This window comes from Coloeus monedula, assembly GCF_965178545.1.
Source record: "Coloeus monedula genome assembly, chromosome: 1".
NCBI lineage: Eukaryota > Metazoa > Chordata > Aves > Passeriformes > Corvidae > Coloeus > Coloeus monedula.
Window position 1 is genome coordinate 30505956 of NC_138781.1, and position 27349 is coordinate 30533304.

The 27349-nt window shown below is 38.8% G+C and overlaps 1 protein-coding gene across 2 annotated transcripts in view; it reads left to right on the forward strand.

Annotated features, from left to right (window-relative positions):
- The first annotated feature begins 3805 nt into the window (after positions 1 to 3805).
- The window catches only part of HDAC9 (histone deacetylase 9), a 456537-nt gene continuing 432993 nt past the window's right edge, over positions 3806 to 27349 (forward strand). For both annotated transcript variants that reach the window (XM_082290871.1, XM_082290873.1), the window contains exon 1: positions 3806 to 4001. The gene's annotated coding sequence lies outside the window, so the exon portion shown is untranslated. The remainder of the gene's footprint in view (positions 4002 to 27349) is intronic.

A 27349-nucleotide genomic window follows, 5' to 3' on the forward strand; every position in this document is an offset into this window, starting at 1 on the left:
CAACAGTCAGAGGTGTTTATGATATGGACAGAAGAGGATTCAGGACCAAGAGCAGTATAGGAAAGCAGGGACAGGACTCAGCTTCAGCTCCAGTTAGTCCAAAGCTAACAGGAAATCTTTCAACAGACACACAAGCATTGTACTTAAATCTCCTTTTTATACAAATGTTTGTGAGTTCTGCGCTGCTCACCACAGCATTAGGTGGCACTTAAAAACCCTTGCTTTTGTGAGTAGAAGAGCCACTTTGGGGGCATGGTTGTGTGCAGGCTTGGCATTATGAGTGAGCAGCCCAGTATGGTCACTCATTTCATGACTTACTGCATTCAAAGAAACAAGGTATGTCTATATTCTCTGCACACAAATAGGTCAGAATCAAACCCCACTTGACTCTATCATGTTTCTAAGAAATAGCCTACAAATTTCCAAATATTGGCTAACCACTGGCACTAAAACAAGTGTGTAATAACATGTTCAATTTTAACCACCTGAATAGTCCTGTTGAATGTAGGAATATGTATACATTCCTGAAAGCCCAGGCACCGAAAGAGCTAATCACACATTAAATTATCTCCAGTGTGTGGGAAATGTATTTTCATAAGACATTTAAAACATACAAAACAATTCCTTTTTTAAATGTTAGTCTAAAAATTCCTATTATGTTTAAAATGTTGGCATCTGTGTTAATTTACTTAGATTGCAGTTAACTGTATCAGTTAAGAGGTTATTTACAAATTGTGTAAAACCAGTCAGCTAAATGGCTGATCTTTTCCCAGGAAAAAACCTAACCACTTTCTGTAAACAAAATCAACAATTAAACCCAATCTAAAACATGTAAAAATGTTAATGAGCTACTGAGCAAGATACTTGCTAAAAGACTGGAAGTCTCACCCAAAAGAAAAGCTTTTAATTAATTCTCAGTCAAACTAACAGACATCACAAATAAGTTACACCCCTTCCCCTTGCCAGATTTTGATGGTCTTCTTAGGGAAGACAAGTCTTAAAATTTTAGAGAAGGACTTAATGCAAATATTCTTAGTAAAATTATCTTACTCAGAGTCACATTTTAACAAGCACATGTACATTAGAAGTCCAGTTTGGTCTTGTTAAATGTCCAGGGTTTTTTTCTGTTCATCTTGATTGGTTTCACTTTTTGTGAAATGATGATTTATGAACTGGATTGGAAAGAGACGTAGCTGAGTATCATCTTAATTTTTAATGGTCGCACAGTACAGAAAATCCTACACATTCCCTTCCAGTATCATAGTGAGGGAATTGCTCAACACTTCATGTGTCGTAGGTATTGTTTGATGAGCTGTTATACCTCAGGGCCTTTTTAATACCTAAGTTAGTTTCCAGTGAAAGCATGGAATTTCCAAAAGCTATTTCTCCACAGCATTAATGATACTAAAATATGTGTCAAATGGTTTACTGATGTTACAGTGTTTTATATATATATTAGTTTTCAATATTTTCAGTGTTTATATTTGACTGGGGAAAAAAAAGGAAAAAAAGTTTATGTTTTTTCTCCTAGTGGCTTTCACTACATAAAGTAAGGAACCATGGGGAAGACCATTTTTCTTTTTCAGTGTGGTTTCCAAAACTGTTTGTGGCCCTCCCAAAACTGACCTTTCTAATGATAAATATACAAGCTTCTTCCACTCAAAAATCCAGTAATTATTGTAAATTAGAGTGCATATGAAGGGCATCATAACCTTCATGGTCAGCAGACACAAGTTCACAATGTGGCAGAGATGAAGCTGCAAGGATGATGTGTGTCTCTTTTTAGGGATAAAAATCTTTTAAAGATTTCAGCACATCATCTCAAGTTTTATAAATTAAGCTTATAATGTAGGCACAGCACATTCTTTTGTCACCCCCATGACATCCAGTAAATGTTTGTAATAACTCAGAAAGACAGTGGTAACATAGGGAATGTTACATTTGAATGAGGAACTGCACATATTCACTCCAGCAAGTCGGTCAAGCCCATAAATCATTTTTTGGTCTGTAGGACTAGAAGTAGATAATGAAGAAATTGAACAGCAAGAGCAGATAAGGCAAAAGCAAGATAAAGACTGGTGAATATAACTACCATGCACCACCACTTCATTATATTTATTAGCACCAAGTGGAAATATGTGGGGCAAGCACAGCAGTAACCAAAACATGGAGGTGTCTCAGAGATGCCTGTTTATATTTTCCAATATAAATTCAGGAGTTCCCAACATAGCATTAGAACGGTGACTAGTCTTTTAAAACCTAATTATAGTGCTGATGCTTCCTTTGAGTAGACAGAGGACAAGAGTACATAATGAAACAAAAGTTATGTATCAGTTTGAAGTGTATCGATCTGTCAGGGAAACAGTGCTGTGTGATTTCATCAGCCCGTCTGGACTTGGATCTGCACATGGCACTCCATGACTTAACATCCAGCAATATCACTGAAACTGATTCCCAAACTAAAACACAAACCAAAACAAACTAATGCGATTCCTTTCCAAGTTGAAACATACTCAGAAACAGTTCTATTTCTGGTTTTGAGAAGTGAGATTTATTTTGAGGGTCACAAAAACCACTGCTTATCACAGCTGAGTTTTCATCTGTTTTATTCCTTGATCAATAAATGACATTCAGGCCCAAATTCCAAACCTCTTTCTTGAGCCTGCAGCTTTACCTTTTTCTAACTTAACTAGTTCTTCACCAGTCTTGGAAACAACAATTTTAAACATTTGTTTCAGAAAAGCACATCTGAAAGCAATACAATCTGGAAAGAATAAATACAATCAATCATAAAGAAAAAAAAAATCGACTTAAATGCAGCGTGAAACTTCCAAAGCCTTTAGGTGGAAGAGAGCTTTATTTTTCCCTTTGATTGCTTAGATATCCAAGAACTAAACTCCTGACCTTTCCTTGGAAGGGGAGAAATAAAAGGAGGCACTTCTCTCCTGAGTAATGAAGAGATCTATCCACACATTTAGATTAGAAATAAATATGGCTAAGACAGATTCCATAGACTAAAGTGCTTTATATGCTGTATAAAACAGTATTAGGAAAAGAGAATTCTGAAGACTTTATCAGTACCACAGAGACTTAGTGTGGGTTCAGAAAGGTGGGTATTCTCTAGACGAAGATACCAAGAAATATCGAGACTTATAAGAAGACCATGATAGGAAAGCAGCACTAGAGAAATGTGCAGTCACCCCGGGCGGTGACAGCCCAGGGGAGCAGAATCACATACCACGCGAGGACCACACAACACAGCCTGTAACACCTCCCTTCTCCCTGTGGCGAGAGCCGGGACCGGGTGGAAGCAGCGGCGGGCGCCGTCCCAGACGCGTGTCCTCACTGCACCCCGCCGGGCCCCGCTGCCTCACCCCCGTCCCTCGGCTGGCAGGGCAGGCAGGTGCGTCCCCTCCCCCGAGGGCTGGCAAGGGCCACCACCGGGAAGGGTGCCGAGGACCCCGGAATAACCCAGCGGCCCCCCCGCCAGCCGGTCCCTCGGCGGGCCCGGGCGGCCGCAGGCCCTCGGGCTCCGAGCCCCAAGCGCCGCCCGGGGCGCGCTCTGCCCCGGTGCCCGCTCGGCGCTGTCCCCGGCGCGGCCCGGCCCGCTCGGCCCCCAGCGGCCGCGGCGGGGAGCGCTGCAGCCCGGCCGCCTCCCCCGCCTCCCCCTGCGCCGCGCCGAGCCAGCCGCTATTTTTAGCAAATCCTCCCCGCGTCGCCACGGGCGGCGATCGCAGCGCGCAGCCCCGCGCCAGCTGCCGCCGCCGCCGCCCCGCCCGCCGCGCACGGCACAGGCTCGCCCCGCCGGAGCGATGGCCACCTAATCGCCGCCGAATCGCCGCCGAATCGCCGCCGAATCGCCACCGAATCGCCGCCGCCGCAACTTTTCCTCCCCGTGCCGCGCCGCTCCTTCCCCCGTCGCTCCGGTGGAAGATGGCAACTGGGGGAAGCACTGGAAGTTGCAGCCCGCGAGCGAAGAGATAAGGCGGAGGAGCGGGAAGGTGAGTGGCACCGGCCGGCTGCCTCTCCGCTCCGCCCGGCTGCCTCTCCGCTCCGCCCGGCTGCGGCGGGCAGCGAGTGCGGGGCCGGCCGGTCCCGCCACCCGGACGTTGTCCTCGACCTGCCGGGGCGGTATTTTTGGGACCTTCGGGAAGGTTTCGGGAAGGTTTCGGGAAGTTGGACCGTGTAAGGGCTGGCAAGGTGGCGGGGGAGGGAGAACACGGCCACCCCTGGCAAGTTTTACTTCGCGGGAGCGTGAGCGGAAGAGCAGTTCCCCGTGCGCTTGCCCTGCCAGGCGGGTGTGTGCGTTTCTGGGTCCGGGGGATCCTCTGCAACCCCCGCGTCCTGCGGGGCCGTGGCCGAGTCGCGGGTGCCGGCCGGAGACGGGCTGCTGGAGCTCAGCGGGCGGTGTCAGCTCCCCGCGGTCGGCTGGGGGCGCGGAGCTCCGGAGGGCACCGCGGGAGCTGCCCCGCGGGGGCCGAACAGGTGGGCGACGACGGGGTGCACCCTCCTCGGGCGCCGCCGCCGGGCCGGTGTCGGACTGCCCGGAGCAGGCGGCAGCCGGAGGGCGGGTGCGGGTGCGGGTGCGTCCCGTCCCATCCCATCGCGTCCCGTCCCATCCCATCGCGTCCCGTCCCGTTCCCGTTCCGGGTGGGTGGCCAGAATTCTGTATAATTGTATTTACGGTGACAAAGCGGTGTGTGCATCCTGGCCGGCAGCTTCCCAGTTGGCAGCGCAGGGCATCAGGAAGGTAGTTTCCAGCAAAGGTACAGTTGTTTTGACTCATCTAAAATGTCTGGGTTTTGATATGAAATGGAACGCAATAGCAATCAGTAATCATTCATACTTATCACTCTTATAGAAAAAAGCAGGTATTACTCGTAATGCACAAAATGCGTATTCATCTTTGAAGACCTACCCTAAGCAGTGTAGATTTTTAAGTGCTTCGAAGAGGTCTAAACCCACTGTTAAACTACATTAGAATTTAGGATAAGACAAATACTTAAAACAAACCTATCAAAAGAAGTAGTGAGGTGAATTGCGGAGACCTTTTGACATATGAAAATGCATGAATGTGCTTTTCTGATGCAAAAGCTGTTGAGCTTCTCTGTCTCAAACAGCACAGAACAAGTGCTGACACAGAAACGAGGAATTTTAAACATTTGTCTTTCAACATTGTCAGCTTTAGTTCCTTGACATTTTGTTTTCTGTGACAGAAGAATAGTTTTGTGACAGTTATTCAAGATTTAATTTGCAAGCTCACAAGGGCCTGTGATGAGAACTCATGAACAAAAAAAGGAAGGTATTTCACATTAAGGTTTTTCAAATGTCCTGTCCTATTCAGATGTCTTGTCCTACTCCTATCTTTTCTCCCCACACACCTAGCTTCCCAACAGCATCCCTATATCTTTTGAAGGTTTCGTGTTTCTGAGTGTCTCTGAATTTTCTCTCATGTCCAATACATTCCTGTATCAGTGGCCCCAGCTCATATATGTTTTGTACCAGGAACACCTACTTTGTTCAGAAAGAGATGCCAGCTTGTTCTCTGTCATAACACCAGAGTGGTCTTGGAAGGCAATTCCATCCCTTCATACACTTAAGGTGCATTGTTATTTGTGTAAAATATCCATGTCTCTACTGTATAGAACTTTCTACCATGAATGATGCAAATAATACACTATTTTAACACTTCTTTATCATTGTCGTGGCAAAGATGTGATCCAAAACATTGGGAAAAAACATGTCATGGCTCCAAAGAAAAGTTGCAGTCAGTCATGTTTATGTATCACTGGTGCCAGTTTCTTCATATAAATATTGAAATAGCTGTCTTTTTTACTAAAATCTCATTGTCAGTTCAGAATTCCAAAAAAGAGAAAAACATGCCATTATACTTCTTGGTGACCAACTTGGTGCAAACGCAGCACCATAGTTAAGCCTACTCAAAGCACTGGTCTTAGTGTCAGATTCTTCTGTAAGTCTGTGTGAATGCGTAATACTCCCAAATATTTTGAATCTGACTTCAAAATGTTAGTTTTGAAAACAGTAGTATTTGGTTTTCCATTTACCTTCTTTTCCATGAATGAAGCTTGGTCTACATGACTAAATGGGAACAGTAATTTGTAAGCTGTTGTGTATCTTCAGTTCACCAGCATCTTCCTGTGCCCAGAGCAGTTTAAAAAACAAAAGTGAAGTAGTGTCTTCACTGCTGGAAGTCAGTACATGCTTCATTTAGAACAGTTGCTCCTGTTAAAATTTTTATTTGTGAAAAAAAAAAAAGAAAATATTATGATTGTGGCATTTGTATTTTCTAATTTCTTGATAAAAAAACATTAAAAAGAGATTCAGTTATAAAAACTATATACTTTCTAAAAAGCATGTAAAGTGGAAAATAATTTTCAGTTCTTCATCTCACTACCTGAAATAGCCCATAGAAGTTGCTGTTAAAAAAATTATTTGCATACTGAAAATATGTATCAAATTTATGTTCACCTGTCCTGAAAATTACATGAATCCTGGTATGAGTTACCATGAATACTGACGGTACCTAAATGTAGTTGCACTAGTCAGTTTCTTAGTATTCAACTAATGCTTAGTTGGAGAGATGTAGCTTTGAAAGTAATCAAATCCTGTTGTGTATGAAAAACTATAACCAGTGAAAAATGGCAGAAGTGTTGGGATGTAGTGTAATCATCTCCAAATCGGTCAATTAAGCACATGTTTACCAGAGTGCATGTACCATTGTTGTTTTATATTCATCAGTATTCAGACTAGCTAATTTAAAGCTACTTAGGGTATGTGTTTCAAACTGCAATAGAAAGTACTTGTGGCTTGCAGTGTAGTCATAGCTGAACAATTTAGCTGAGAGAGCTTAGTGCATCTCAGGAGTGAGGCTTTTTCCCTTTTACAAAAGGGTTCTGGGCCAGATTTGTTGAGGATTATATGCTGTGTCCTATATGCATACCATTTACATTAACTTTCCATAGAACTTCAAATTAAAGGAATTCATCAGAGTTTTCCAGTGTCCTCAAAAGTATGTAAGAAAATGTTCTTTAACTTGCTGCAATTAAGTAGAAGGTACATGATAAATCTGTTGAGTTAAACGAAAGATAGCTCTCATGTAAAGACAGAACATTAGGCTATTCCATGATAAAACATATTTGTCATGCTTCCAGGTTTCAGTAATGATTTCCAGATAAATACGCAGAAAATGTCGCATTGCTGAATCACTTTAGGTTATATTGTTTGTTGAAACTGATAGATGAGTAAGGCATTTTAGAGCTAACATTACTTGATGAAATCACCTTTCATTTACTCCTTTTGGTTTTGAGTTTTTAAATTAGGATGATCGTACATGACCAAAGAATTTTTTCCTTACTCGGTGTAACTTGTAATGAACGCATTACGTTGTGAATGTCAGTGTGTGCTGGGTAAGACTGCACGAGTGCTGACTTTATTGTTACAACTTTAATAGTAAATTACAAAGTTTATTTGTGCTGCTATTCTATAGCTTCATCTTCAAGCAGCTAAAAAATTACAATGAAATAATGCTTAACTAATACTCAAAACTAATGTTTCAATACTTTGAGACCTTTCCTGTGAGGACATACCCACACTTCTCCATACTTCTCCATTTTTGTACAATATATGGTTGTATAACTTTCTGCCAAAGAAGCTTGTCACTGCAAAAAGTTAACATGAGTTCAAAAAAAGATTTGGACAAATTCCTAGATAAAAAACATATAAAAGACTAGAAAGCAGAGATATAATGGTTCTGAATCAGAATGTCCCCAGCCAGCAAATATTCTGGAGGCTTCACAGTATTTCAAGAAGGTACTATTACATAGTTGCATTGCACTTCCTCACTTTTCCTTATGCATTTGCTGTTGAGCATCTGGGGAAAAGGTGTTGGGTTCTGAACAGGTCTTTGGTTTGGTTAGATTTTACCATTCATGCATTCTTACCCAGTCAAGGTGGAGAAGGTGATAACGCAATTTAGAAATTCCTTTATGGGGAAAAGTGATTGAAAACTTCTGTTACACAACCTTCAAGCAGATGTTTACTTGAATTAATTAGCATTAATTCAATGTATGATGTTGATTATGAGATGGAAAGGTAATAGGAAGCAAATATTTATTCTTACTTTTCCAGTAATTTCTTGTTAATGGTGTTTTTCAACATAATGTTTACATTGGTCATTCACAAATTATGATACATTGTTGAAGTTTGTTTATAATATATAGCAACTATGAGGATAGTTTGTTTTAAAGCTATTGCATAACTGTAAACTGCTTTTGTTTAAGAAAATGAAAAGGTCTTCAGTGAAAGTAGCTCAGAAGTCCCTGTAAGAAGATGGCTACTTACAGCAGGTCTTTTATTTGTCCCTAGTCCCTAAAGTTTGGAGTAGAAGGTGATGGATTCTATATATCTTCATTTGATGTCTGCTCTGAGACTCTCAGTCTTTGTTTTAGTTAATTTCTGTTTAAGATACAAAGTGCTCCTTCTCTAGAATGGATGACTGTCACTCTTGGGGCTTTATTCAGACTGGAGTCTGGTTATCTGGCTTAGTCTGAACATATTTGAGCCCCTACTGTCATGTTCATCGAGTTCAGCTTCTGTTGCCATGCTCTTTTAACCTGCAAGAGAAGGGAAGACCTGGTCCAAAGAGTATTTTGAAGAGGTGATGTCCAGTGCACAAGAGAAAGTGGCAGCCCTGAAGGATGCCAATCTTGTGTGCATGCAAGATACGTGAAAACTTGAGCCTGAATGTATGAAGAAAGTGGTGCTGCACAGTGCCAAGGGTCTTCCATTTGCAGCTGCCTTTCCAGTGCAGCTCTGTCACCTTCCACCAAAGCTTCTAGGGCAGCATTTCCCTTCCTGTCCTCATGTTCTCGGTCTCATACTGTTATTCTCATGGCCTTGTACCTCCACGCTTTGCTGCTACTGTTATGTCAGGGAAGTGATTGCCACTGCTGTAAGAGTCAAGCCCCTTTCACTGGCCTTTTCTTGCCCTGTTTTTTGCAGCTTTTAGTTTGCATTAGGAGGAAGACAAGTATCTGCCCAGCGTTCCCCAATAATATGTGCAAAACTTAAAAGCCACTTAGTTTGCAACACCAGCCTCTGATGAAAAACTACTCCATTCAGGTCTAATGGCATCCTAAGTGGGGACAGGCACTATGGAATTTGAGCAGATCATGAGGAAATTTATGTGGTTTCTATGGGAAAAGTAGTATGGTGGATCACCTGATACACTGGAGAGGACACCTGAGAGAGGATGCTTAATTGGGAAACCCTGACAGTTCTCTTCTTGACTAGCCACTGGAGCTTACCCTTTTCCCCTTTTCATTTTCTCCTTTTGCTTTTCCAGTTACCTTTTGCCTTTTTTATGTTTTTCTCTTATCTCTGCCCCCGCCTTCATTTTCCTCTAAAGAAACTTTTATTGTTGGCTTTGATGCTTGTCACCAGCTATAAGCTCTGCAAGTAAATCAGGAAGGGACACAGAGATGTTTACATGCTTGTAATGAGATGTTTAGGTAAGTGTGTGAATAGATGGGTACATGGTCAATTTATACCTATGTAAATAGAAATTATCTGATAGCTTTCCTCATTTTACTTCTTGATCAAAGAGAAATCACACATCCTCTGAGTCTTTATTCAGCCTGAGTTTACTCTTCTGGTTTATTTTAATGTAAAAATATCTCTATTCCACCAGCTAGCTCTGTGTCCTTCTCTGTATCCTTTTCAATCTGAATTTATATTTCTTCAGTGAATGTGACCAGAATAATAGTCTGTGCCCATAGAAATCTCATTAATGTGTTGTCCAAGAGTGGTAATACTCCATCTCCTGTTTTAAAAAGCTTCACTGATGTGTCCTAGGTTGTATTCAGCTCAATCTGAAAGTTTAATTTCCTGGTACTTTTTGTAATGCAAGTGATTACACTAAATCAGAGAAGTTGGAAAGGACCTGTTGGTCAAAATAGAGTCAATAGAATTTAGACCATGTTGTTTATGGGTTTGTTCAATTCTGCCTGGAAAAACTCCAAGGAAAGCAATTCCACAACTTCTCTAGACAATCATACCCAATACTTAGTTATCCTGATAGCAATTTTTCTTCTTTATGTTGAGTCGTAGCCTCCCAGTTTCAATTAATGAGTATTTGCTCTCATTTTTGTGCCGTGCATGCCTGTGAAGAGCCTGGCTCCATCTTTTTGGTAAAGCTCCTCATAGGCACTGACAGGCTGGTGTTAGGTCCCTGCTAAGGCCTCCTCATCTTCAGGATGAACAGGTCCAGCTCTCTCAGCTTCTAACAGGGCAAGTCCTCCAGCCCCTGCCTGCTTTGGCAGACTCTGGAGGAAGCTTCATTCAGTTAGAACACCAGGACTGGATGCAGTATTCCAGATGAGGTCTAGTGCTTGAGTAAAGTGGAAGCCTAAAACTTCTATTGGCAAATCTACCAAATAGTAAATAGCACCAAATTCTGACAATCCAGGAATGAGACATTAGGCAGAACTTTACTGTCTTGTAACCATGAAATTAATTCAAGCTATTGTACACTTTTAAGATTTTTTTATTGCAGCTTACATGAAAACAAAGTTTATTTGATATTTCTTCTCAGGAAAGTTTTTTAACGATGTTATTTTGGAGTAGGGAAGTAATGTGATATTGGAATTTTATTTTAAAACACTTTATATACATTAATATATCTCCTTTATAGAAATGTATGAAGATAATTATACGACACAGACGTTCTGTATTTCTGGGCATTTAATTATACAAAATTCTGATTATTCAAGTTTTGACAGTTAACATTAAGTTTCCAGAGTACCTAACTATTGAGCTAAACCTTGCTTTGACAAGAGGTGGGTGAACTGCAGGCATGAATGTAAGATTTTCGAGGAAAAAAATAAACCTAATTCAAAATGGGAAATAAGCAGCATGCACATAGTAACTATTTGGTGCATAAAATGTGCAAATTATTAATATTTTGCTTGTTTCATAGATAGATAGCTCTTCTGTTTTTCATATATAGGTTAAAATTATAGGAATGTGTGGACAATATAAAATACATACAGTTACCATTCCAATCTTCTGTATTTTCTCTTTTGCAGCCAATACAATCAACACTGATTAATGAGTCATACTATTAGTTAAGTAGGATTTTGATATTTCATTTGGAGTTGAAGCTGTTTTAGTTGGGATATACGTAATTACTCTATATATTCTCTGAAAACATATTATAAATTGAACGATCAGTGAGTTGAAATCAAAAATAATTTTCAATACCTAAAACAGATCATAGTCTACTAATGGGGGTTTGGTCTGCCCTCCTGACTGCCATAATCTGCACCGGGGATCTAGCTGGAGGTTGCTATAGGATTCTTTTTGGCCTCAGTGTACTCAGTTTTCCTTCCATAAAAATCAGAGCAAGTAGGAAGCAGCAGGGGACTGAAGCTGAACCTCATTCATAGGAACAGAGTGAAGACATAGTCAGGATGCAATCCTGCGGCAATCAGGGCGCAGCTGACAAGACTGAATAGTTCAGAGGGGAATCCAAGCGAAGATACGAATCAGAGAAAGGTATTTTCATTTATAAATTACATTTGTATGTTTAATATATGGGTACCCACTATAGTATCAACCTAGCAGTCCCTTCCTCTTGCATGCGTACATTCCGTGCTTGAAGGTGTGCAGTCTGCACAGAATGCCAAGTACTGTTGAACAGGGTGTAACAAAGGAAAGATGAGTAAATCCTTTTGAGGTGCTAGCTCTCCTACTTCAAACATATCAGTCTCTTATGAAGACTGTGAATGAAGTAACCGTCTAACAGAATATTCAACTGCTCTCAATATATCCAGGTTTCTTGTGCAAAGTCTCTTGGAAGACGGTGTTTATATTTATTCTATGCCATCACATACACCTTGTCTTCCACTCCATCTGTCTGTATGCTTTCTCTGCCCCTCCACAAAAGAAAGAAGTTAGAATTCTTATATGAAAATGTGATTAAATGTTATCTTTTAATAATTTGGAACAGAAGAGTTCAACTTTTTGACTGGAAAGTGAAATTAGTAAGTGGGTTTTTTGGTCAAGAGGCTTTCTTCAGAAACTAGTGAAAAAAGCTACAGGTGTAATGTGATTAATGGGTGTGTAACCCTAGGTTTTTGTAGCATTTTAGTGGGATACATATGACTGGATCAGAATCAGCCTATTAATGTGATGAGACTTCCTTTAGGTCTGATCGACCATTCTTCTTCCTTGTGCTAGTGCGTGTCATTTATACTGATCCAGATTATGAAGAAAATGCAGATTTCAAAAGAAGGTGATAGGAAAGACTACCTTCTAAAAAGTTTGCTGAGGGTGACACTAATATTAACAGTATTGTGACCTTGATTGAAGAGGTCAAAGATTTTACTTGCCTATGAGGGTTTTTGCCATTGACTATAATAAGATCAGGATGTCACCTTGGTATGTGAAATTTTCACCTCTTAATGGGCTGTTTGTTGTTGAAACAGATCAGATTAAGAGAAGAGCTTTTGAAAGCCCTGTTCAAGGCTCAGATCTACTGAAGACATGCATGGGAGACTGTAGTATAGTCATCTCTTTCCCATCCAGGAGCAGAAATGGCAGGGAGCATGGAATCTGGGATTGGAGCTAGCAGCAGTTAATTGTTTATTAATTCATTTGGGCAAACCATAGAGGCTGATTCAGTTTAGACAGGCTGTCAAAGCAGTGGAGGAGCTAGAAAAGTGTATTAAAGATAATTCCTGATTATTCTTTCCTGCTATCTTTTGCAAATTACCTTTAAATAAATTTAGCAGATTTTGGCATGCACTCTGGGTACATTTTCCCTACATCAAACTGTCTGCATGCTTCTATTCCCTCCATCACTAGTTTTCCTTAGTGATGCCTAAATATAAGTTTGTAGCTTCTTCAGTGTACTCTGATTACATGCAAACAGAGCATGCTGGTATGCGTAGGAGATTTTTCTGGGTGTCTGGCGAATGAAATCCTTTTTCTTTAAGGCCACGGAGTAGCAACTGAGCTTCCACAATTTCATTGCAATTTTTATGGGGACTCTGTATGCAATGCCTGTGAGAAATGTGGAAAGGCTGATTGACTTTGTAGTGACAAATTAAGCGTCCTTTCTGACACAGCTTCACATTTACTTATCCTCAGAATGGTCATCCATACTTTTGGACAGAGTTGCTGGGATGTTGGTTGCCTGTGGAGTCTGTATGCATCATTTGTCCTCACTCTTTTTATTTCTATGGAGTGTTTGTATTGCTGTCTTCGTAAAAAGAGACTGAGCTGGGAGAGACAGCAGGAGACACAACCAAGAGTCTTTTTCAGTTGACATTTGGACCATAATTTAGGTTTTATGCATAGAAATGTCGGCTCAAAAGACACTTCTCTGTAGATAATGAAGTAACATAATAAATCCATTATCATGTTAAGAGAATAGGATATAGATTTCTTTCAGTGATTTCAGTCTAAGTATTTCGGGAGAGAGAATTTAAAAAGGAGTATTTTTTGAATTTTAAGGCCATAAATATAATCAAAACAAATTTTAAAAGTGTTTTAAATTCTGCTTGCTTACTCTGATTGAGGGTGATTGCCTTGCATGAAACGGATTAACTATGTGATATGTAAGCTAAAGTATTTTTCTTAAAGCATCATAGGATTGCCTCATCTTTAGGTTGCCATTGCTGTGTTATGTATATGGTCATTTTATATTACTCACCTCTGTGAAAAATAACATTATATAGCTTCCTGCTTCAAGTATGTTACAATCAAGATGATGAAAAGGCCAACGTCTGTCATTTATAGTATATAGTTACATTCCAGAGTGAAGGGGAGATGTATAGATAGGCGAGGCCAGAACTGGGGTCTAATATATGTATGTTTTTCAGGTCCAGCATCACAACAGAATGTTGTCCATGTGCTAAGCGCACATAAAGCAAAGCAAAGACAATTATTTTCCATCCTTAAAGCAGTTACTGTACATCGGTGCAATGATTCGTCAGATTTTCATATTCAGGCTGTTATGCTCTTGTCTACAGACTTTCCCCTCTAATGTTGCTGCTTCAGTTAGGCAAAGGAATAATTAATTATACTGATCTTAACGGAGCTGTTATGGTTGACCCATATCAAAGTAAATAAAATGAGTATCTGACTTGTGCCAGGTAGAAAATGTGTTAGCTATTGACTCAGCCTAATTATACTGAATTAAATCTAATTGCGTATCGTCATCCAGTCCCCAGAATTTTAATAGTAATTGAATTCTTGTAAAGTTATAAGGGCGATTTTAAAAAATAATGTAAATTCCATGGAATTCTCTCTGTAAAATTTACATTTCGGGAAAAAACAAGCACTGTTTAAAGAAAATAACCGGGAATTTTTTGTCAGAAACCACTAATAAATACGGGGGATTAACATGAATAATAAATGTATAGCTCAGTGTTTTTCACCCATTTTATTTTATTATCTATTTCAATAATTTATTATGTAATACTGAATTATAGAAGTGTCATCATTTGTTATGAAAGAAGGTACTAGTACCAGTATTTCTGTTTTAAAAGATGACTGCTGCATCTGAATTTTCTACATTTACCCTGGTGTAGAATAGTGTTGTCTGTGGCATTACTAGAAGTAGAAATGTAGATGCAATTTTTGTGTAGTAGATAGCTGAAGAAACAATCCTCTCAGAATGAGGAGCTCATTTGGTTCTAATCATTTTGCAGCTGGTTAATTGTTTAAAGTCAATGTAATGGTGTTGTGCATATGGGCAGACATAGCAGTCGGTACTTGAAACCAGTTATGTTTTATTCTGCATCAGCCATTAAAACCTGTATTGATTAGACACTGAAACCAGTGCTGCTAGAAGAAATAAAGGGTAGGTTAAGCAAGCAACAAATATCTTTGTTCAATTTACAATAGATGAGGAGACTCTTTAGTTTAGTGACTGCAATATTATTCAATGCTGTGGTTTTAATTTCCTAATAGTAATAAATTGGAATTCTGTCATTTCACTTTACATTGATTTTTCTTTTGCAAAGCATCTGAAAATTAATAGAAGCTTTGCCTATTTTATTGCAGTTCTGCAACAAAAGGAGGAAAAATAAAAATTGCATGTGAAGATAAAGCCAGTAAAATCTTAATGATTTAAATGGAAGCATTTGTGGGAAGCAAGTGGAAGCTTTGGGCTTGGCTATAAAGGCTAACATAGGCAACTGGATTAGGCAAGATCGTCTTGGCTAATGGCAGCTAGAAATCACTGTCTCTAATAGACAAGTATCACCAGGGAGCAATGTAATCAAAGTACTCTCTATTTCCATCCTGCCTCTAACCTCACACTGGAAGCTGCAAGAAGAGGTCACTACAGAACTGTTCTCCATGGTGTAGTACCTTGGTTCTATTCTAGAGTCTTGTTTTTTTTCCTTCTCCCAACTGATCAAGGGTCATACCAACACCTTAGGTACCATAGAAGAAAACATCCCTTTCACATAGTTATGAGGTGTATCATGAGTGAGAAAAATACTGAAAGATCTAATAAAGACAGTCTCAAAGTGAAAAAAACCCACCCGAACAAAAGAAATCACAATTTTTTTATTTGAATACCCATATGCCCACTGTGCTGGAAATGTATACAATATACAGACTTGAATAATTTATGCTTGGATGGACAATTACATCAAATTTGATGGACAATTACATCAAATAACAGCAAAGCCTGATTGTTCCTTGATTTCCTTGGAAAGGTCCACTTTGTTTTGGTGCTGAGTTCCTGATTAGAAGGAATCATCTTTCATGTTCCAATGGAAATAAATCAGTTTTAATATTATGATAGAATTTATTCACTATTGAGTGCATAATTCCTGGAACAAGAAAGCATCAGCAGGACAGCCGTCCATTCTGTGTAAGGGTGTAAAATCTGCCTTTTTGTTGTAGAATGGGGTGTGTTTTCCCTTTTTTCTTGTTACTGGCTCACAGAAGGTAATTGCAGCTTTGTGTATAAGCATTGGAGACAGTTTGGATACTTGAATTGAATAACTGAAGTAAAGAAGCTGAAAGAAGGCACATTCAACACTTCACTTTTTGGAATAGTGAGTTAGAGAGAAGCTGTACCCTCTACAGTAGTGTTAAATGCTGTCAATTTCAATCTGCTGTTTCAGCAGCGTGATTCATGCAGAAAGAATGATTGTTTCTTATTCAGATTTCAGTAACCCTCTACTTACTGCGTCCAGTGGGCATAAATTCTATTTAGATGGAGTACTGTGACCATGTCTAAGCACATAGAATTCTATGCATCATTGTTCATAAAGACTGGGATTCATTTTCCTGCATGGAGAAATATTAGATGCCATTCTAAAAGGATGAATCTGAGTTTATTTGTGGGGAAATTGCTCTTGATTGTAGCACTAATTTCCTATGTGTACAACTTTATGTTCTCTAGATGCTCAGGCCTACATCCCAAGCTATGTCGTCCTGTAGGCTCATCTAGATGGCTAAGCATTTTTAAGCATGCAAGGTTCTGGCTGTATTGTCCGCCAATCCAATTAATTTTCTGCTTATTTTCTTTCTTCTTCTGAGTACTGCATTGCACCATATTCTGTGGAGAAGGGTCTGGAGCAAATATGTAAAAGGGCATGTGTCCTCTAGGCAGAACATGTATATCTTTATCCTTGAATTTCCTTTCTGCCCGACTGTCAAAATTAGTCGCTGTAGACACAAGCTTAATCTAGTTCTTCCTTAGTATGTTAGGGGAAATCAGTGAGATCCAGGAAACTTGTCTGACAGCTCTGAGAATTTGTTTCTAGGCTGTGCCTCTGGTGTGGGTCTGGAAGAAGGTCCTGAAGTAGGAAAGGTTGTCTGAAGGTAATTGTGGTGCTTCACTGAAGGTGACCCTAGGATACACTACCAGGATTTGTGGCAGCCTCTCCATGGTGTATATGGTGCTTCATGGAAGGGGCAGGTGTTACATGAAGTGCTTACAATTTCTGGATACTGAACTTTTATAAACTTCAGTTTAGAATGTTTCCTTCTCCTGGAACACCTGACATTATTCACGCTCCTGATGTGTGACCGTGAAATCTTACTGGTAGCAGAATTATACATCCACATGTGGCTGTCCAAATGTGGTCACATGGCTCCCAGACCTCCCCTTGCTATATAATCTGCAGTGCCCTGACTTGTGCCAAGGGATTTCCTTTAAAAATGAAATGGCTGTTTGTCTCATTTTCATACACAAGCTTTGGTGGAGGCTTGCGAAGGGGAGGGTGAAGTATCATGGCTCAGCAATGTGACGACAAACTTTTATCTTTTTCCTTGATTGTTTTTTTCTAGAAAGTTGCCTTTTAAGTGATATATATTTCTTCTCAAATAGAACATTTGAGAAATTAGGAGAACACAAAGTATTTGGCAAGTGCTATGGAAAGTCTCACATCCATGAGAGCATCAGTGAAGAACTTGTTAATATCACTGCTGCTTCTCTGCAACTCTAAGGGGGTGTACACTGCTGTCACTTGAAGAGATCACTTATTTTCTTTGTTCAGAGTGATCATAACAAGTAATCCTCTCCCCTGTGGCATTTATGGATCCCTTCTGTCAGTTCTCATTGAGATTTGATACACCATCAAAAGTTGATATGCAGGTTATAACATGAAAAAGACCATGATTTAGCCTCTAAAAATGGCGTAGATAAGTGACAGCACAAAGCTTTCTGGGCTTAAGTCAGACTTATACATCTAAATTAATTAAGACTCTTCTTAACTGTTTTCTTAGATTAAAAAGTGAAAATTCACCTACAGTTGCTAGGAAATTAACAGTAAGCATATAACCAGATTAAAAAGAAAAGTGGTTCTTTACCTCTTTCCTCCAAGTGAACTTTTAATTTTATGGATGAATGCTTTTTCCAAAACACAATTTTGTCTTTCAAATTCCTCTTTCTAACTGCCTGTTTTAGAAAGTATCTTTCTCCCAACTAATTTCTCCTGCTGTGTATTTTCTTGAATGGATTCTAAAAGAACTCATGCTGTGGTCACTGTTCCCTAGAGCAGTTTCCACGGCATTTTGTGTTTATATCACAGTTGTACCTCTGATGAGTTGTTGCACTGAGTAGGATTACTTTTTCACTATTTGTGGCTTAAATACTCATGGAGATTTCACTTTACTTCTTGGTTGCTTCTGTAAGCCATGAAGACTTTTTTTCCTCAGAATTCGTAAACCCAGTATTTTCTATTTAGATACGTGAAACTTTGAATACTTCACCTTTTTTACTTGATTTATAAAATCACAGATTTATGACATGGTTAGGGTTGGAAGGGACCTGAAAGATCATCCGTTCCAACCCCCCTGCCATAGGCTGGGACACCTTTCACTAGACCAGGTTACTCAGAGCCCCATCCAGCCTGGCCTTGAACACTTCCAGGGACGGGGCATCCACAACTTCTCTGGGCAATCTGTTGCAGTGCCTCACCACCCTCACAGTAAAGAATTTCTTCCTAATATCTAATGTAAACCTACTCTCTTTCAGTTTGAACCCATTCCCCCTTGTCCTCTGACTACATGGGGACTTGGGAAAAGTCCCTCTCCATCTTTCTCATAGGCTCCCTTCAGGCAGTGGAAGGCCACAATTAGGTCACCCCAAAGCCTTTTCTTCTCCAGGCTGAACAATCCCAGTTCTCTAAGCCTTTACCTATAGGCGATATCTTCTGTCCCTCTAATCATCTTCTTGGCCCTTGTGTGGACTCTTTCCAACAGATCAATGTTGTCCCTGTGCTGAGCACCCCAGAACTGGATACAGTATTCCAGTATTTTGGGTGGAGTCTCATGAGTGTGGAATAAAGGGGCAGAATCACCTCCACTGACCTGCTGGCAATGCTTCCTTGGATTTATTTCACAGGCCTTTAAACTGAACTTCCTTCTTTCTGAGATACATGTCATACCTTTTAAAAATCAAATTAATGTAACTGAAAGTAACAGTCTCAGTAGTAAAGTATGCCTAAAACTGTGTGCAACAAAGCCACTTTTGCTAAATAAAAAATTTAAGCTGTTATTTATTAAAGTATGTGGTGAAAAGCATCTTGTGAAAAGGATGAAATACATTATTACAATACATACGTGTCATATTTTTGAATACAATGTATTTGTATGTACAGTACATACAGAACTTAATTTCTTCTCTGCCCAATTTATGTTAATTTACTTCAGATTTATTTTAAATGCTATCGTAGAGGAAAGGTGTCACCTAGCACCAGCAAATGGTATGCAGTATGCAAGTTATAGTCAGTAACTAATTTCATATATACTGTGAATTGATGTTATCAGAAATACAAGTGTCTGTTACATTTAGCCATATACTGTGAAATTTGTTCCTTTAAAATTTCAATTTCATAGTTTAGAACTCTGCTCAGCATACACTGAAGTAGCACAAAGCCAGACTAAAGACTGGTGTCTTTCAAAGTACACGTGGCAGATACTAGACTGCAGCTCTCTGCAGAGGTAGAACTGTACCTGCCTAAATTTAAAGATGCTTACCCTGCTGTTTTTGATGTTTTCCTGTCAGTTTGATTATAGTAGTAATCTTTGAAGACTTATTCAGTGATTTTATTTTGTTAAAAATAGAGAGGTTAAATGCATTTTCTCTAATAAACTTGGTAGAAAGTGAGAGTTTTAGCTCAAAGCAAAGATTGCACAGTTTGAGAATTTTATCTGTGTCTTCAAACTACAAAGACTTGTTGAAGAGACCAATGATGACACATATGTAGATGGAGAAGCTCTTAGATTTACTTTGTGAATTTCAGTTTTCTTTTATGCTTTTTCTTTTAGTTTTAGTGATGAATGTGACTTGTGAGACGAAGGAACCCTTTTAATATTTGTATGTTTTGGCAACAGTGGAAGTACAGTAGTCAACGAGAAAAAACGTAGATGGAGCAAGGCAAATCTTAACATTTGGTGACAGCAATGCGCAATGTTGAAGCAAGAGGATTTTTAAAACTCAGAATAATGGATTGGCAGCTGGAAAGCACATCTAAAGGGGATCATCTTAGTCATGTTATTAACAAATAAATAGATATCTGAAAAGATATTACAGGAAAAAGATATTACATGAATATACAGATTTACTCCTTTGCTGCAGATGGACACAGGTTGACATAGATAACCAGGCAAAATATTGTCATGGTTGAAGCTGATTAGAGAAGCCCAGGTAGCAAGTGATGAATGCCTGGGACACTCAATAGTCTGGACACATATCATCTATGAATGGGAATGTGCCAGTAAAGAGAGAAATTAGGGAAAGTTGTTAAAGCGTGACCTGGGGAAGAAAAATATTAAAATTAATTGATTGTGTATAACAGTGAAGTTATATATAGAAATATATATATATTTCTTATTTTGAGAAAGCAGAGCTCTAGCTTTAAATGCCTCTTTTTCAAGATGGAGGTTTTACTCTGGCCAGGAAACAGTAATAGTACATATTTTTTCATCAAAGCAGCTGCTGTAGTCTGTAATGCATTTTCTTTGTCAGATACCCTCAATTAATTGTGACTTCTGTGCCTAAACAGAGGTAATGAAAACCTCTTCATTCCAAGGAGAAGGTGTCTTTCTCACTGAAAATACTAGCAGGTATTCCTGAAAAAGGTCAAGAAAACCTATAATTTTTCTTTCTGAACGTCATGCCTAATTTCCTTGCTATATGCAGTACCTAATGAAAAAAACCCCTGTTTATGGTATCTTATCAGTATGAGGAGGAAGGACAAAGAACTTCCTGGGTCTTGGCACATTGACTGGTTTTTTTTTTTTGTCTGTGTGTGTGTGAAGATCTTTTATTTTTGTTAATGTAAAAATAAAAAAGCCATGAAACCTTGAAAGAGGTGATAAATACTGCTACTTTTTTTTATTGTCCAACACCTGAACTGTGTCAATAAATATTAAAATGTTATGAAATGGAAGTAGTAGGACATTCCTATAGATTTAGCAGGACTGAATTTTTATTATTGCATTGATAAATATATTTTGCACTTTCCTCCTGCTGAAATGGAAATGTTTGCTATCTTGCTCTATTTAAACTTAAAAAAATACATGAAACTGAGGATTCTTTGATTTGCCTACTTCATGAGTTGCCTTTCAGCTCTTTTTTTATTTTATTTTTTTATTTTTTCTGTTCCTCTTGCCCCAAGCTGATGCTGTCATACTTACATTCATTTCTAAATGGAAGTTCTGCATTGCTGTAAACCATTCTAACTTTAACTTACTGGTTCTTTTCCTTGTCTCTTTATCATAATAATTGAGTGTTTTAGCTGAAGGCATGTCTTGGGGTAAAGTTCAGTTCCTTACATCATCTTCTGGCAGAGTAGCAAATTCTCTTAACCTTTTCCATGTCCTCTCCTGTTCTGTTTCTCAGCTTCTGGGCAGTTTTTTCTTGACTAGCTGCAACTGGATCATTTTACCTGCCTCTAGGAAACTGGTATTCTTCCTAGTTCTACTAAAAAAGAGGGATTGAATATGTAGCATGCCAGCTTTTAAGGCTTTGTCAGTTATAGTGAGAGAGACGCTTCTTTTTCATCTTCCTAGGCATTAAAAAACCCCAAAAACTTTGCAAGGTGATTAAACTGAAGAGTATTCGTGGACTAGTGCAATGCATGTGCTGCATAGCTGCAGCATCTGTACAGTAATTTTTTAGCCCTGGGAAGTGAAAAGGCTGTTAACTTTTGTCTGGATAGTTTCACTTGTGTGCTTATGGATTGTCTTGTAGCTGTGCTAGAAAAACAATAAATAGCTGATAAGGCTTTCCTTCGCTTCACACTAGTAGCTGTTTTATGAGTATTTAGCTGTTTCATCAGTACTAGACCTCAAGCCAACATCTATAACAACTTTAAATTTTTAGTAGAAACATCAACTAGTCTTTTTGATACCCAAAAATTTATGTAAATGCGAGCTTAGAATCACTGAATGGTTTGTGTTGGAAGTGAACCTTGAAGATTATCTGGTTCCAACCCCCATGACATCTTTCACAAGATCAGGTTGCTCAAAGCCCTATCCAGCCTAAATTTGAGCACTTTAATGATGGGGTAGCCACAGCTTCCCTGGACAGCCTGTTCTAGCATATCATCACCCTCATCATAAAGAATTTCTTCCTTGTGTCCTATCTAAACCTACCCTCTCTCAGTTGAAACCATTGCCCATGTCCTGTCAGTACATGTCTTGGCAAAAAGCTTCTCCAATCTTCTTTAAAAGTCTCAACATATATATATATATGTTGAAGGTCTGCAGTAAGGTCTCTCTTAACTGACTCATATGTGATAATATCAATTCCATGAAGCCAATTCTTCATTTTACTGGGAAGTCAGGTTTTGAAATAGTGCTGAAATAGCTGAATGCTCAATAATTGTCTCTCTGTACGCAAGTAGCAGGTGAATTTTTATTATTGTTTTGGTTTCAATTTCACTACATCACTCATTTTCTTATAATTGATATACTAATCAGAAAAGTCTTCAGTCACAGATGCTGGGTATTGCTTCCTACTCTTACTCAATCTTTTGCTAGTCTAGAGATCCTTGAAAAGAAAGCTACATTTGCCTGGTTGCTGTTTTTGGAGCCTGAGATGACCTGAGATTTGGCTCAGGAAAAATTTGAGTGGATTTTGAAGGAGGTGACGTGACTGCACTCATTTTTTGGGAAACCTCATCCGGTTTTATACAGGCTATTTTAGCCACAAGTTTATGGTTAGGGATTTTTTTGTTCATGAGGAAAGTACTTTCTTCCAGCTGTGGGACAGCATAGTTGTTCTATAATTACTTGCTATAAGCTCAAATTTTATATTGCCAATAAAGCATAGTTGAACAAAGAGCTTTTTTATTGTGAATGTCTGTACCTTTATTTAAGTTGTCTGTCTTTATTAAATAAATAGTTTTAATTATTTAGTAACTAATTGGGTTAGGCCTTTTCTACCAGGTGGGGCGCATTTTTTTGCTGTTTTGCTTCCTTTCAAATTTTGTGTTAGATTTTACTTTGTGCAGCTCTGTTTAGACAAATCTAACCAGGAAGATGTTCATGTGTCCTAAAGTCAAGAGAAATTTGATTACCATGCTATTAAAGTTCAAAAATAAAATAAAAAATATAGTAGTATCTTTATACTGAGGAAAAAAAACCCCAAAACCCTGGTTATACTGGAAAATATTTCAATGTGATGTTTATTTACCAGCCTGTGGTATGGCATGCATAATGTCCTCCAGCATAATAATGCAGCTTGTGTTGAAATTGTTTCTAGTTGAATTTTCGGTATGGTTGGTGTTGTAACAAAACAAAAGGAGTTAGGTATCTGCAGTGAGCAGTCTGCAGCAGGAAGTCTGCAGCTGTATGAGCAGTCGTGGACTGTGGACAGGTTGTTGGGACTTTGCCAGTAAAAATAACATAAAATCTTTTCCTGTTTGTGATCTGGACTTACTTGCTACAAGAATTTGGCAGCAAATCCAAATGTAACAATATAATTTTAATTATATTCTTCTATGCTTCTTGTTGTGAGAAAAAAATCTGGGGCTGCTTTCATTCACTTCTCTTTTACTATAGAAATATGGTTACCAAGGTGACTTGTGCTTAAATGGCAGGTGACAGTTCATTTGGATACATATGTGATTTTTATACAGAAAAAAAAATGTATTTCTCTCAGTATAAAACTTGAGTTTTTCTAAAAGTAGGCTGTCATATTCTATACTGAAAATCTTGTAAATTCCTAAATCCCCTGTACTTTCTAGTGTACTCACAAACACTGTATCTGTGCTTTTCTCTTAAATCCAGTTCATTCAGAATGTACTAATATTTGTATTTGGAATGAAAATCTGTAACTCCTGTTTTGGTGTGGTTTTTTACTTTGTTTGGTTGGGATTTTGTTTGGGTTTTTTACATTACTACTGGAAGATCCCTCTTGCTCAAAGTTACATAGAAAAGATAAAAAAGTTGCCTTTCACATTCCTTACCCGAGACATGTGCTGGAAGCCCAGTTCTGTTTCACCTCCCCCATTTATTGTGTCCCTTCCTGCCTCTGTGCCTTTGCTAAACCATCTGTGCACTTTCCGTTGAGTCCCAAAGGCTTAAGAAATGTCCTATTTTGTTTGCCATTAGTTTTGTTTATGTTAGTTTCACAAGTGATGGTTGAATTTAGACCTGCTTCTGCAACCTTAAAATATTTTTTTAAAGATTTGCCTTTCAGTTTCAAATTCTATTGGTCTCTAAAGTTATGCAGCAGTAATTAAACCACTCCATTATCTAATGTTTGTGATTAACATAGAGTAGATTTGGATAAATCACAAACTAAGTGCTGCGTTACCACCCTGCTAAGATGGGGACAAATACTCATTTTCATGCGTAAGAAAATAGCTTTTACTATTCTTTTACCTATTTTAGGGGTAGCAGCAAGAGGAATAGTCTCATTGAAGCATAAAATGGATTCTGTGATTCTGCTTGACTGGTTGACATCTGCAAACCTGTTCATTCCTACAGAATAACACAAGAACCCCCAAAAACCCAGAACCTTCTTTCACATGTGAGCACCCTAAGTTCATATTCTTAGCAAACTGACTTTAACATGAAATCACAGGATATCTCAATTTGGAAGGGACCTATAACGATAACCAGGTCAGATTACCTGAAAATAACCCATATGACTGATATTCCTTGACCTCTTTCAGGCTCGGTGCCATGACCGCTTCTCTGGGGAACCTGTTCATTGACTGACCACACTCTCAGTGAAGAACCTTTTCCTAATGTCCAACCAGAACTTCCCCTGATGCACCTTGATTCCATTTCCTTGTGCTCTATCTTTGGCCATGAGAGAGATCAGCATCTCCCCCCACACTGCTGCCCTTGAACCTGTAGACTGAGCCACCCTTCAGCCTTCTGTTCTCCAAGCTGAGCAAACCAAGTGACCTCAGCTGCTCTTACAGGGCAAGACTTTGTAAGTCCTTTCACTGTCTTGGTCCCAACCTCTAGACACATTCTAATACCTCGATGTCCTTATACTGGGCTACTTAAACCAGCACACAGTGCTTGAGGTGGTTCCACACCAAGTTCAGAGCAGAGCAGGACAGTCACATCCCTAAAACAGCTTGATGCACCCCAGGACATGGTTGGCCCTTTTGGCTTCCAGGACATACCATTAACTCATATTCAACTCGCTATTGACTGGGACCCCCAGATCTCTTTCCTGGCTGTTCGCAAATGCAGCCTCTTCCATGGATATTCAGAATGCTAATTTTGAAAGAATAGGAAGAAAAATAACCAAGCTTTTAATGTATTTAAACAACGTCTTTATGTGCTTCATATGTTTGTGATGGCAGGTGCAGTGTTCTGCATTGCAAGCGTTTGCCAAAACCATTGAGTTTTAATTCCACCTGTCTTCATCCAGTCAAGGTTGATGAACAAGCATTGAGTCATCCTTAGCCCTGGTCTTGCTTGTTGTGCTTTTGTTTTCACCTGAATCAAGTGCAATTTTTTTTGTATGGGCAATGGAATAGTTTTGGGTTTTTTTGTTTTATTGTGTATGTGTATTTTCTTGAGTTTTTTTCTTTTTTTTTTTTTGTCCCCCAAGTAGTCATGAAACTTGGTGTTTTTTGCTCAAGGTGATTTTTCTTGAGGTCTTGAAATATGTGATTCAAAACTGAATTTGAGTGTTGAAAGAAGAAGCCCACACAGTTGAAACTGAAATGATTGTGCACGAGAAATGTTTCTGACTAGGGTACTTTCCACAGTTTTAATCCTAACAAGAAGGGAAACTGAGTCACTTGGTAAGAAGTCCATTATTTTTTGTATGTATGTAGCTAGATGCAAAAGTGCATGGATACAGAATTCATTTTATTAAATCAGGAGATTTACCTGTAGCTTGTTGCTAGATAAAAATTTTAAACCTTTTTTTTTGGAACTGATAGCGGATATTTATGCCTACTGTTTACAAAGGTGTAAGCTTCCTTGTAATTCAGTTTAGGTACAAAAAAAATTACATTAAAAATAGTTGCTAGTATATACATATATACCCTATATCCGATGGAGGCAAAAAGACAGATGGTTGACTTTACGTGTGTTGGGTCTTTATTTGCTCAACCCTCTAGACACTGAGCAGGAGTGGACAAGAGCTTGGTCAGAATGTAGGTTGTGTTGGACTTTTTGCCCTCTTCTGCACATGACTTAGCTTTCCATGAGCTTCATGAACATAATGAACTTTTCCCATTATTTTGTCCTACTGCTACTGCTGAATGATGATACACACCTGCAGCAGAGGTCAGAGTTTTCTCACAGGTTCTGCTTTATGAGTTGAATTCATCACCCAGGTGCATTAATAAGTCTCTTGCATTGCGCCTGGCAAGTTTCAGTAGGAAAGATGTACTATAATACTAATTTATAAGTTATCAAAGATAATATTTATTTTTTTCCCAGTGACACTGGTGAAATCACAGAAAACTAATTCAGCTTGAAAAGAATTTTCAGTCTTCAACCTGTGATCCAGTGTAACTGCCTGATACAGAAAGTCTGTTTTCTTGGTTTGTATTCCAGTGCTGAAAATGCCAAAGTATTAATCAAACTTCATGTATCATTTAGTCTCTGCTGAATCATACTCTTAAAAAATGTCAGTTTAGAATTAAAATTTGTCTTGTGAAAGCAAGTAAAGCTCTACAGTAAAGAAACCGATTGTCAAAGGACATTCAGTGTAAATGTTCTTCAAAGTATCAGCTGCAGTGAAAGGTTTATTTTCTTGTAAGACAAGCTCTACAAAATTTGTTACTTATCAAACACTGCAAATAACTGTTTCAACAATTAAAGACTGTGGAATAGTTCTTCAGACATGAAAAGACAAAATTGAAGCCTAATGTATCTAGAAGCTAGTGAAAAAAACTTGTCCAATTTTTGATAAAATTCAATGACAGCAAAATTAATTTTTCTTGTGGGGTAAGTGTTCATAAAATTTCCCTTAAATATTCTTTGGCCACCTATATGCTTTTCCTGTGGAAAATTTGACTGAAGCTTGTTTTTAATGAACAGAAAAGTACTTGGCTGTTAAACAACAAAAGCTGAATGATTCTTGATGTTTATAAAGACAAAAATCCTTTTTCTGCTAAGCAGATAAACTCAGGTTTCCATCATAGATTTAAATGGAAAACTTTAACTCAGTTACTTTTAGTGCATGAAATAACACTGGATATCAATCATCTCATGTAATGAATTACAACTGTGAAAAATTTATATGTAGATGTTACTTCTAAGCTTGCTGACAGCTTCTGTGTACCTATAAACCCTCTCCTATGTCAATTTTCTCATTAATGTGACCTTATCACTTAGTAAAAATCTTAAAATGTCAGTCTCCACT